The 13223-nt window shown below is 44.2% G+C and overlaps 1 protein-coding gene across 3 annotated transcripts in view; it reads right to left on the bottom strand.

Annotated features, from left to right (window-relative positions):
* The window catches only part of Map3k20 (mitogen-activated protein kinase kinase kinase 20), a 162615-nt gene that overhangs the window by 136295 nt on the left and 13097 nt on the right, over window positions 1–13223 (bottom strand). The gene's annotated exons all lie outside the window — the stretch shown is intronic.

Below are 13223 nucleotides of genomic sequence, written 5' to 3'. Positions count from 1 at the left end.
TCACCCATTCCCCTGGAAAAACCAGCCCTGTCAGCCTACCTCAGTGGACTTCCAAAGATACCAGGATAAGAGAAACCTGCAAAGTCAAGTGGGGTCCAAAACTGGAAGGTAACGTTTAATTAAAAAAAAAAAAGTTCTAAAGCCCTATTCCTATTCCCAGAAAATACATTATAGGAAGACCCTATAACTGTCACACCCCAGCTAGAGAACTGAAGGAGCTGCACAGGTGGCTCTGCACGAGAAAGAAGACCTGAGGGAGGGAAGGCTGTGTCCTTAGATACAATCCTCCCCTGGCCTCTGCGCTCTTACCCAGAAGAGTCAGGCACCGGGCTTCTGTCTCTTTCCTAAATTCTGAGCACAGGAGTTTATGGACAGCCTGCGTCTGTGGACCATGCTTAACTAGACAGGTGTGCGCGCTTCTCTCTCTATTGAATTCTTCAAAAGGAAAACTTCATCCTGCTCACCCTGACAAGTGGCTATGGAAAAACAATCCAAGCTTTTTATAGGTCTGCTAACACAAACAGGGGGTGTGCAAGGGTGGGGGTCATAGAAAAGGGAAAAAGACTGACCAAAGTCATGCCGAAGCGCAGGCTATACTCTCTCTGTTTCCCCTGCAGAGCAGATATAGATTCTGATCTGAAGCAATCACAAAGGCGGACCCCAGAGCCCTGCTTGCTAGTTAGCAAAATCACAGGCTGTCCTAGCTGCACTCCTAAAGGGCAGGAGAAGAGAAGCACCCGGTGCCCAGGCAAATGCTAAGGCGCAGCTACGATCTCCAGTGTTTCCTCAGCAAACGACTAAGACCCACAGGAACTTCCTCAGATCCCCCTGACTCTTGGCGACACATAGGCAGGCCTTCATGATGGCAAAGATACTGGAGGGCCTGGGCGGAAGGAGGTCAGAACTCTGGGCATCACTGACATTCTAGGAGAACTGAAGGAGGAAACACCCGAGGCACAGACGTCTATGTGCAAGGCATTCTGTATGGGTTAAAACTAAACAGGAGGTTGAATGCCCATCTATACAGAACAGCAAGCACAGTTACATGATTTCCTTTGGTAGTTTCTATTCTGCTAGATGGCATGTATTTGGCTTATTTTCCTCCTTCCTTCCTTCCTTCCTTCCTTCCTTCCTTCCTTCCTTCCTTCTCTCCTTCCCTCCCTCTCTCCCTCCTTCCTTCCCTCCTTCTTTCCTTCCCTCCCTCCTTCCTTCCTTTCCTTTCTTTCTTTCTTATGATTGTAAAAGAACACAGGGCTGGGGAGATGGCTTTGCGGTAGACAGCTTGCACTGCAAGCATAAGGTCCTGAGTTTGGGCCCACCACACCCACATAAAAAGCCAAGAGTGAGGTTGTGCCTGTACTCCCAGTGGGTACACAAAGATAGGGCGATCCAGGGACCCACTGATCAGACAGCTTAGCCAGTCAGTGAACTCCAGCTTCACTGAGGAAACCCTACCTCAAAAAATTAAAGTAGAAAGTGACTGAGAAAGACACTGGGCATCTGCCCCTGGCCCACGTACCTCCCCTCGCCCTCCACATACGTGTAAACTAGGAACACATCCACACAAAAAGAATTTCCATACTGTTTCCAATTTGCGACAATCAACGACTCTTACCACTCACGTACATTAGTTCCCCATCCCCCCCCCCGCCCCCAACAAGAAGTTCCTACAGGGGAGGGTGGTGGTGATGCAGCATTGCCTTTTGACTTGTCTGTCAGTCTCTCACCCTTCCAGGGTCCATCTGAGATTTAGCACGGGTTGAGCTGTTATCCGCCGCAGCTCTAAGAGTCACACTGTTCTTGGACACTTCTGCCCAGCTCACACGTTCTATTCCACAGAACATCCTACATGACTGACTCTCAAGTACAAGGAGACTCAATTTTCAGGGGACAAGAGACATGTATAGTGAGGGTGCTTTAAAACACCATGGTTTGTAATATAAAATGCAGCAAGTCAATGACAAAATATTGTTTGCTGGTAAAAACAAAGAAAGAAAGAAAGAAAGAAAGAAAGAAAGAAAGAAAGAAAGAAAGAAAGAAAGGATACGATACGATCAAAAGAGTCATCACTGGGACTATGGAGTTTCTCAGTTTAGGAAGACTATACTACAGGATGATGCAAATAGCTTGTTATTTAAAAGCCCTGGAAGGGAAAGACCCACGGTGATGTGTGCTAACAAGTCACGGAGGAACGATGGGTGTGTTCAGACGTCAGGCTGCTGAAATAACAGCAGTAACAGTTGTCCCATACATGAGTGTTGACTAGGTGCCAGGTGCCAGGAGCCAGGAGCCAGGAACCAGGAGCATGTACTCACATGGGTTGCCTTAACTGGTCCTCACAGCATCCTTAGGAAGCCAACCCCATTATTATCTGCATTTTATAGCAGAGAAAACTAAGGCTTGCTTAACCTGTCTACGTGCCAAACAAGCTGGGGAGCTGGGACCTGAATCTCCACTGACTGAATGAAGTCAGGCCCTGAGCTCTCAAACACCAGGCTACACAGCGCCCTAGGACTTTGGTGACGATGTTTTCGACAAAAGGTGGGAGATACTATTTTAAAATGTATGTTCTATTTCAAAATGTGTAAGTGGAATTCAATCTGCAGTTTTCATAAATATGTGTTGCCTCTCTTTGCCTATGGAGCAATTTCTCATTATGAACATATAGGCAAGGTCTTTTGGGGTTCACATTTCCCAGCTTCTCAATAATTACCTTGTTCTTAGTTATTGCTGACTGTTGCTGAAAACTCAGATCACACAAATCGCTGCATTTGGAGTAAGGGAATTCTTGTCTTTGGAGAGATTTTTCAGTCCATACACTTGTGACAGGGTTCCCACGTCCAGAGAACCCTGGCACTACCCTGTCCTAAGCTGACCCCCACACCATCCGCCTGATCACTCCAGGGCCACCTCGCAGTTCCTGTTTCTCCCTGCTTGCACAATCACCACTAAATGGCCGAGCAACCCTGGCCCTCTGCCCATTAATTAATTCTTCTGTGGCCACACGTTTTTCTAGCTGGCCCTGATGGCCTGCCTTTCCATTCTCCTTCCGCTGCATACCCACACTCTGTCATCAGCTACACACCCTGAGCCTGAGCACAGCTCCTCCTCTTCTCAGACAGAAGCTGGTCCCCAGGGCAGGCCTCTTGGCAGCTGCTACTCTGACTCCTGGCATGTGATCCCAGGTCAGGTTCAGCATCACCGATTCAGGCGTGATCCTCACCTCTATAGGGCTAAGTCTTCTACCATCAACTGGAACCAGCCACTGGCCTCCAGTGTGCACCAACAGGCTCACTTTCATTTCTGAATGATTTTAGCACCTACCACCACATTCTCTCATTACTACTTTTGATGGCCTGGTGGTACAAGCCTGTAGTAGCAGCACTCAGGAGGCTGAGACAGGAGGATGGTGAGTTCAAGGTCAGTCTGAAATACATAGAGACTGCGCTTTAAAAAGCAAAAGGATTTTTTTTTTCCGGCAGCAGATGTTAATAAAACGCTGAATCATATTTAAAAATGCATATCCAGTGATTAAAAGGAGTCTGTATTTCTTAAAGTAAACTCTGCATTCCAATAACAGAAGCAATTCCGTTCCCACCAAAGGACAGACTGCCCTGCCTGCTTTAAAAATGTACTGAGTTACAGTCATTGAGATGACTCAGTGGGCATCTGCTGCCAAGCCTGACCACCTGAGTCCAATTTCCAGGACCTAAGTGTAGAAGGAAAGATTCGAACCCCCAAGTTGTCCTCTGGCCTCTTGCCTGCACACACACACACACACACACACACACACACACAAGATAAATAATTATGAACAAAAATTTAAAGCAGTGATTTAAACAGACTTTGTGTATTAGCTGCTGAACAAAGTCCTCTGGCAGACACAACAACTTGTCTCCTCGCTCTCTGACAGACTGCAAAATGCTCACCACCACAGATTCCCACTCTTCAGGGTGACCTATCTAATTTTATCAAGTACTTTTTTCCTGAATGACCAAAGAAATTATATATTTTTAAAACCATTAACATATAAAATTAATATATAAAAAATATATATTTAATATATAATAAAATTAATACATAAAATTAGTATATAATTAATACATAATAAAGTTAATATTAAAATTATATATTTTAAAAATCATTAAAAGATGTTCGTGGGGCCAAGAAAGAACATGTACAAATACAACCCAAACCTAAACAAATAAAGATCCATGGCCATGAAAAAGCATTCCCCCTGGCTACAGAACAGCCTTTCATTCAAAGACAAAGCAACTCATCAAGAGAAAAAAAAAAAAAAAGATCCACCACGCGTGGAAAGGGACAGGTAGACCGAGAGGCAAGCTGGAGCCTTGGCTGTAGATTAAGAACCAGTCCAGCCTTCCTATACATTTCACAAGCCAAGGTTGAGCTGAGATCTGCGTGCATCATTTCATTTACTCCTTGCTACACCGACTGACTGTCCTACGGTGGGAAAGTCACTCCATGCAGTCTAGAGACAACGATGAAGAAGACACAGCTCCTGCCCTCAGGAGGCTGACGTCTGAAAGAAGCCTACGCAGTCCCAAAGGCAGGGGCCAGGGCCAATCCCAGAAGTTCCACTGTGAGGTACTTTCAGGGAACTGAAATACTCTAAAATTGTGCAACAGTCACCAAATACGACATTGACGACCATGCTCAAAAAGCAACTGGATGTCCTGTTGAGGGGTGAGAGTCGGGCATCAATAGAAAACACTTGGTAATGTGGCCTGGATGCCCAGGTGCCACGATGATAATGACTTCTTCTCTACACCAAAGAGCAAGAAGTCACAGGCACTTTTAACACCCAAGTGGAAAAAAAAATCTGTTTTTGAAGACTAAAACCAATCATATCTATTTTAAATTCTATATCTACCTGTCTATCTCTTATTTGTTTGTTTGTTTGTTTACTTATTTATTTAGAGAGGGAAAGAGAGAGAGTGCACGCATTTGTGCCAGGAAGTGCATGTGGAGGTCAGAGGAAAACTTGGGGTACCTGTTCTCTCCTCTTACATGTGGGTCAGCGATAGGACTCAGGTGGTCAGAAGTGCCTTCACCCTCTGAGCCATCTCACTGGCCGATCACCCCTACTGCACCATGCTTGCAGGGAGCTTTCCAAAACGTTTGGAAATGTTCCCAGGTATCTCTCTCTTCTACTTTTTCCATTGTCTAACTGTATTCTATTCAGCGTCGGCTTTCTCAGGCGCTGGAGTCATGGTGCATGCTATTTTTCTCCTGTAGCAAGAGCCTGACTTTATGTAAAATCAGTTAGTCTGGACACACCACTTATACTGGGATATATTAATTGGTTTGATTTCACCACAATATTTAGAGCATGGCTGAAAAATAAACATTAACTAACTGAAATGTTTATTGCTTAATATACCAAGATCAATAATACCTTAATGAGAAACTGATATGACCGTTACAATCATGTTCCTTCTGTGACAAATGAAAGTAGTCTCCACATACAGTAAATATGGAATCCTGACAGAGTGGCAGAAGGACTTTTAAACTTTTAAAAGCATAAGTAGCAAAATAAAGACAGGGGCTTTTGCTAGCAAATAAAGTATCTCTGTCGTCCTCTCAGTGACCTCAAAAGTAACCCATCACGGTCTGCATCTTCATGCATCTGTAAGTCATCATGGCCCCGGGGAGGCCATTCTGTGGTGCTTCCTTACTGATGGCTCCCTTAAGGTTCAAGTTATCTTCAGATGTATTGACAGTACATGGTCACTCATTTAATCTATATATTTGTTCAACATGCGGCCAATTTACCCTATCTCTTTTATTGCGGTTCACCTCGGAGAGTTGTTGCTTATGAGCTCCTGGTAACAGGATCGCCTCACAGCAGAAAGCTGACTGAGAGAAGCTGTTCGGTCAGTGCTTCTGGAAAGGTGCCATCAATCATCAATAAAGTGATTCATTAGTTTAAGCTGTTTAAAGTTTGGTTCAAAGCAATGATTTTTTACATGCAGAGTGTAGTCAAAGTTAAATACTAGGAAGTGTTTGAAAGTTCTGGGACGGAAATGGCTTGTCAGCCTAAAAGGCATAATCAAGAGCCCTTACACATTCAAACATCAGACCACAAGCAAAGCCAAGAGCCCAGTGACCGTGTTACTGAACATAAGCCTGTTACTGTATTCCCAGTGATGAGTACAGACGGGTGTGTTCTCCTGAAGTCACAGCTGAAGGCAGAGCAGATGAAGAACACATGTGCACGTCAATATACGATCCCTCGCTAAGATGGGCAGCAGGGAGAGGGAAGTCCTCTGTAGCATGATGCCAAACATCAGGAAAAATGTTCCACCTTCCTGTGAGCAATGCACAGGTCCCAGCCCCATGGGGCTTAGCAAGGAAAACCCACATGAAAGAGGCTATGTGTATATGCTAGGTGGCTTGGCGAGCTTGTTTAGCCTTACATCCGGTGTGTCAGATACAGCATGATCCTGCAGGGTGACTGTGAAGAAGCAGAGAGCAGTAACTGTGGCAACTGTGTTGAGTACACTGGTGACGATCAAGAAGGTGACAGTATCAACTGAAGAGATAGCCTCAGCCTTCAGAAACATTGCAGCCAGGATGCCAAGCATCTTGTGGCTGTGATGAAACACTTTTGACAAGCAATTCAAGGGAGAAAGGGCTTATTCAAGTCATAGTTCATCAAGACAGAAGTCACACTGTGTGCATGGTCAGATGAGAACTATAAATGTATGCACTATAGTGAGTAGCCCCAACTCTGCTCTCTATAGTCCAAGATGCACTGCCTAGGGAATGGTGCCTCCCACAGTGGGCAGGTTTTCTCATCTCAGTTGGTGTAATCAAGATAATCCCCACAGATAAGTCCAACAGCTCATCTCCCAGGTGACTCTCACCCTGCCATGTTGAAAATTAACACTAACCACCTCACCACACATGTGCTGGCCCACACACTATTAACTGGGCCTTGCCAAGTCTCTTTTCCTGTTGGTTACAAATGGAGCACGTGCTCCCTGCCCAGTGTGAGATCCTAGGTATGGATTCATTGGAATCCTCCTAAGAGATGATACCTCCCTGCTATCACTTTGGAGTTTAGCTGAAGATAAACTGATGATGGCACGTACCCAGGTCTTCCCTTGTATCCAGTGCTCCTCCACATAGTTGACATGTATTATCTCATTTTATCCTTTCAAACAGCCCTATGACTGGGATACTATAAACAGCCCCACTTTTTAGCTGAGAAGCCACAGCATGCACACATGGAAAGTTAAGTGACCATTCCTTACAGGAATGTTAGCATCATAGGGCAGTTGTAATCCTGCCCTATGTCAAATTAGAGGCTTGGATGCTAAATGGTAGAAATTCAGAAGAAAAATTACTATGGGACTGAGAATGTTCATGAAAAAGGAAGAAATTAAACCTGAAAACTGTGTAAGGCCCTGCCCGGGGAGAGGAAACAATGGCATTGCAGGTAAAGGAAAGAATGTGGGCAGATACATTCTGAGAAAGCAGGATAGAAGGACTGACAGGCTGAGGCGCTCAGGCCAGAAGATGACAAGCAAAGTAGGCGAGCACCAGAGGTGAGGAGCTGAGCTGAGCAAGGCTGCGGCCCTGAGGGCTTTGTTTCATCTGTGTTCCTAAGTCAGCCCTTGGTCCTCTACGCTCCACGAGAGATTGGGCACAGGAGCTTGTCCACATCCGGAGAAGTTAAGGGTAGGCCAGAGCCTAGTAACACTAATCGACAAGTTCTCAACACAGGGTGTCACAGAAACCATGCATTCGGCAGCGATGTTGGGAATCTGCAGCATTGAAGTTTCGTGTCTGATGGACGTGTCAACATATTTAAATACCGGAAGGACTTACAGAGAAAGTGGGTGCAGCGTTCTTATTCTTTGTTATGTTCAGGGGCAGAGAAAGCATTAAAACCACAATCCTACAATTAAAAACAGAGAATCCACTCATAAAAATGCTACAGAATTGCACAGACAGGAAGTGAGCTCCCCTAGGGCTAAGCAGCACTAGTATTAAACTAGCTTTTCCCAGTGTAAATACCATTGCTCTGATGTACCGGGAATAGCAAAGCTTTTATTTTTATCTGAGTTCTAGGTCAGTTCCAATATTCTACCTTCTAGTTGATACAGATATCTTTTCTCTAGGTAGAAATTACTAACAGCCCCTATTACTGTGACCAGTTGACACTCAGGTGTCTTCTGATCATAAATGTGTACAGTGCAGATCAGTTTTTAAATCTAAAAACTTACTGGCTTTCAACATTTCCAAAACATGACAGGATTAATTTTTTCCCCTTAAGCATAGGGAGATGCATAAACCAAGGCCAGGGAAGAAAAGGCTCTGTTTTCCTTCTTGGGGATTCTTCCCTCTTTCCGTTTAGGGGTTGGTGGTAGTTGAATAGAAAGTGATGTTTCCTTCATTCCTAATATTTCACTGTGGCGTGTGAACACTGTTGTGCATTGACAGGTTTCAAGGTAACATAAAGGCAGTGATGGTTAATATAATCTCGGTTGGCTTGAGCCACACCCAGGTGATTGGTAAGGAACTTGGGAGGAAGAAGTATCCTGAGTGTGAGCAGTACCGTCCTATAGGCTGGGAGAAAATGGAGGAAGAGGAAAGCCAGCTAACATGGCCATACTCCCAATCTGTAGTTCCTTCTCCCTCTCCCCTCCCTCCCTCTCTCTCTTCCTCACTCCTCCCTTCTCTCCCCTTTCTCCCTTCCACATCCCTGTTTCCTCCCTCTCTGCAATCCCTTCGCTCCTTCCCTGTGAGTTCCCCTGTTCCACCAGGCCTTCCGGGCCATGGAAAAGTATGCACTAAAACCATAAACAAAGTGAGTCTTCCCTCCCAGTTGTTTGCCCAGGTATTTGGGAACAGCAGCAAGCAGTGAACACAAAGGCTTACAGGTTGCCATCTCCACCAGACAGAGGGACGAGCCACATGAAGACACATCTGTGTCAACATATCAAATCTAAGCTGCTGTGTTTAATCCTTTTTAAAGGTTCACATTGTGAGTCTGGTGAACTCTTGCTTGTGGGGGGATGGTCCACTAGGCCAGCGGTTGTAGAGCAGACACTGGGATCACAATGGCTTGCTCTGGCGCTTCCACTCCTTGCTAAACTTCTGCCTGAGCAGGCCAGTTTCCCCCAAGTCAATCAGCAAGTTCTGAGAAGACAGGCTCATGGCTTCTTTCTGTACTTTTGGTAAACATTCTTAAGATTGTATTGTTCCCCCCACCCGAAAATATTTTATTAAACATAAAGAAACAGCGCACTGTAAGTACATCTGTAAAACTGTAAACAGCCGAGTCCTGAGGTCTGGGGACACTGCCGTGGGACAGCAGCGTGACAGGGAATATCCCATGTTTCAGAGACATACAGTGAACCTGGGGCATTAGTGTTATATGATTCACTCACAGTTTATGAAGCTTGGTTCACTTGGAATTGCAGAGGCAGTGCTACAGATTGTCAAAAACTATACTTTTTAAATTGTATTTTTCTTATTAGAAATGTAAATATATGTCATAGTCAAGCCACACTTCTAAAAACGGAGTGACACATATTTCTACCACAGGAAAAAAAAATAAAACTAACTACAGCTGAGTTCAGACAGTAATATGCACAATGACATGTTTAAGAGAAGGACACTGATGCTGGGGTGAAATGCATCGGACAGACCGATGGACGAATAAGACGTGGAGAGCTGGCCATACAGGTGGTCACACGTATTCTTGCTAACTATATATTCCATATGTTGTGTATAGACATTCACTGTAAAATTTACTTTATGTTTGAAATTTTTTCACAATAAAATATTGAAAGAAAACATGAAATCATAGAAAACCACAGATATTCAAGAAAAAAAAATAAAAGCAGCACACAGACACCAAGCATATACGTGTTTTACAAGCTGTCATCCTCGCTTCACTTCCGGTAAACGTTGAGCACTTTGTCACTGCATAGGCAGCACAGTACTCTGTCCACGTGACTCCATCGCTAGCTTGACCTGACTCCCTATCTGACCCCTCTAACAGCTGACGTAGAAAGTCCCAGAAGCACAACCTCTGACCCATAGAAATTAACTATTTAGAGACCAGCTTCAGTGTGCTACATACTTCTAAACTCTTCTCCAGAAAGGCAGACCTCTGTCTAGCCAGAGGTTAGAGTTTAAATTTTAAACACTCTTATAAAATAAAAATTTAAAAAAAAAGCAAGGGTTCTTTTTCAAAAAGTCTAAAACAGGTACCCCTAAAACTCCCATTTTGGTTATTTTGGTTCTGAGATACCAACTCCAAGTCAGGAGCTGACTCAGGACCTCCTAAAGAAATGGCTGGCCCAGCAGTGGGGACGGGAGTTGAGTGAGTTGAGTAACTTTCTGTGTCCAGAAGTAAGGGAACCATCCCAGATGAACGGTGTGGTCAAAAGCCACAGAAGCCACTCTGAAGGAGCTCCTGCTTGCCAAGCTGGACATAATACAGACACAAACGTGTATGGCGTAATGGATTGCGTCACTTTGAATTGTAAAAGGATTTAATGTCTATAAACAGATAAACAAATTGGGCAGTGTAAATACAGGGAGAGAGAAAGCAGCCTGGGGAACAGGTCAGGAGGGAACCTCTGACCTTGGCACAATGGACTATCATGATAATGACACATCTAAGACAGGGTCAACAAGGGATACTTGAGCTCAGAAGACATATTTACACAGCCTCGAAGTAGCTCCCAACACTTAATTACAAAAGGGAAATAGGTATTTTTCACCGCAGAGGAATTGAGTGGTCTAGTAACCAGGGAAGGGCTCAAAAGTAACATTCCCAAACCTAAGGCAGACAAGAGATGCCCATCACACCACACCAAGAGTCACCAAGGACACACAGCCACTCTAACATCCCCACCACAGCCACTTGAGCCACATGAGGGGAAAACCGCAAGGCCAAAACAAGGGGCACTCTGCAACATAAGTGTTCTCGGCTCTTCAAAACTGGCAAAGTCTTAAAAGGCAAAGAAAGGCAGGGTAACTATTCCAGAATAAAACAGGCTAAACAGACACACAGCCATTTGTCATCCTGGGGTGTATCTTGTGTAGGGAAAAATTCCCATAAACGTCTCTTGGGACAAATGGACAAACCTGAAGATGGATGATCCAATAACGTAATATAACCGTTCAATTTCCTTACCTTGTTAATTGGGTTTTTAGGAGATGCTTAAATACTTTGAATAAACACATATAGCATCTGTAATTTACTCTCATAGTCATTAAAAACAGAATAACTGTAAGTGCACATAAGTCACCAAAGAGAAAAGCAGATGTCACAAAATGTCCCTATGTGGTAGACTTAAGTGGTATTATAGAGGTTGTGATAGTCATAATTTTTCTTGGTGTTTGCTTTAAATCATTTTTAGAAAACATTTTAAGCAAGTGCCACTCTTTGTTCTTTTCAGTAGAAAGGAAACACATCCTTTTAAAACAGAGGGACACATCATACCTCACTACACTAGGAGTCACAAGGGAAGTGCAAGGAAGTAGTCACATAAGCTGCGACAATATATTTGGCACATATATTCTCCACATTTGACCAAGTTCACAGAACAAACATTTAGTCAGATGTCAGGCCATTCTCAGCGTCCCACGAAGTGAGTAACAGGCACTTCATTAAGGGGTCTGTCTCTTCTAAGACTCATTGGAAAAATAACGACCAAGAGGCATAGGATTGAGGGTATACATGGGGGAGACTCTAGAGTTCATTACCTTTATCTTAGCACTTGAAAAGTGCCTAGCCAGTAGCCAACTCACATCTTACAAATACAACTTCACAAGGGGTGCATACTTCCTCTCCAATTACCCTCACGGCCTCATTGGACTTTCACACTAAACTCCTGTGGGATGAGCAGTGTGGGGTACCTGGCACAGGGATGAATAAAGACTGTCTCTGACAGCAACAGACCTCTAACTGAAATGCACCTTCTGCTCTTTCCGACTTACAGTTTATGAGTTATGCTCTTGCAATACAAAAGCAGGATTTGGCAGCTTCCAGCTCTTGCACTCACCCTGTGCTTTCCCATGTCATTTTCCTGCCCTATCAAACCATGGAAAAGGCACATCCTATGCACACATGCTGGAGAAGTAGGAAGTGAGTGGGCTAAACGGAACGCTCCACTTCAAATCAGTTTCCAGTCTCATCCAGTAACCATAGAAGACGCCATGTAAGTATCCAAGCCCCATGGCCTGCCTTTACCATTCTTACATAAGTAGATGGAGTTGGCTTATTTTCTATTCCTACCTGGTCAACTAGAAGTCTCCCAGTAAAATACTGAAGAACAAGAAGCCCGGCCTCCTGAATTCTATCTGTCCCTTCTGGAGTGGCTAATACATTTCTCAGTGTTCTGTTTCCCAGTCTATAAAATGGGGACAATAAAGCCATCTTACCAAATCAAAGAGTTTGGTGTCAGAAATGGTTCTAATGCAAGAGTTGAGCTTTACTTAGTACCCTTCTGCTTCGTGTAAAACACATAGACAGCCCACAGCAGAGACACCACAGAGCCAGGGTCATGGTTTCAACACTGGGTGAGCTGGCTGATGAGCTCCAGCCATGGCACACTGCTGAGAGGAGACCTGCAAGGCTGACCGTGGGTTCTCATCTCTCATCAGCCAGGGTGGTTCGCTGGTGGCAATTAATGATAACAATAAGATCGCTTGGGGAGAAGAGTGTCTCTCTACCTATAGGTTGTCTTGAAAGGAACAATACTTAGTGAAACTGGATATAAAACAATGACCAAGCTGAGCACGAGAGGAAGGTATTAAAGGCCACCAGCAGGACAATTTCAGATAGTGGTAATATACTGTAGATCTCAAAGAGCCAAAGGAAAGGCGTTTGAATGTTTATGTTGTAAAAGAAATGTTAAACGAGGCAGTGGATATAATGACTTAAGCACACAACGCATACATGTATTGAAACATTAACATGGCTCATAGATGGCTCATAAATTTTTAAAAGTACTTTACAGAGTTACAGAGGCTTAACTCTCACGGACCAGCTATATGAATCATTTGACTCTTGAGGTACCAAACTGACTATAGTGGTGGCAGCAGTTTGTGTGTGTGGGGGGGGGGGGGCATTCCTATAAACGATGAAGAACTTAAGAGTTCAGGGCTCATATACTTCAACACAAGTTCCCGACTCTCAAAGCCAAGACCTTATTCTGATTTTTACAAGGTAA

Source organism: Mus caroli, chromosome 2 (genome assembly GCF_900094665.2).
Source record: "Mus caroli chromosome 2, CAROLI_EIJ_v1.1, whole genome shotgun sequence".
Classification (NCBI taxonomy): Eukaryota; Metazoa; Chordata; class Mammalia; order Rodentia; family Muridae; genus Mus; species Mus caroli.
This window is presented reverse-complemented; position numbering and strand designations above follow the sequence as displayed.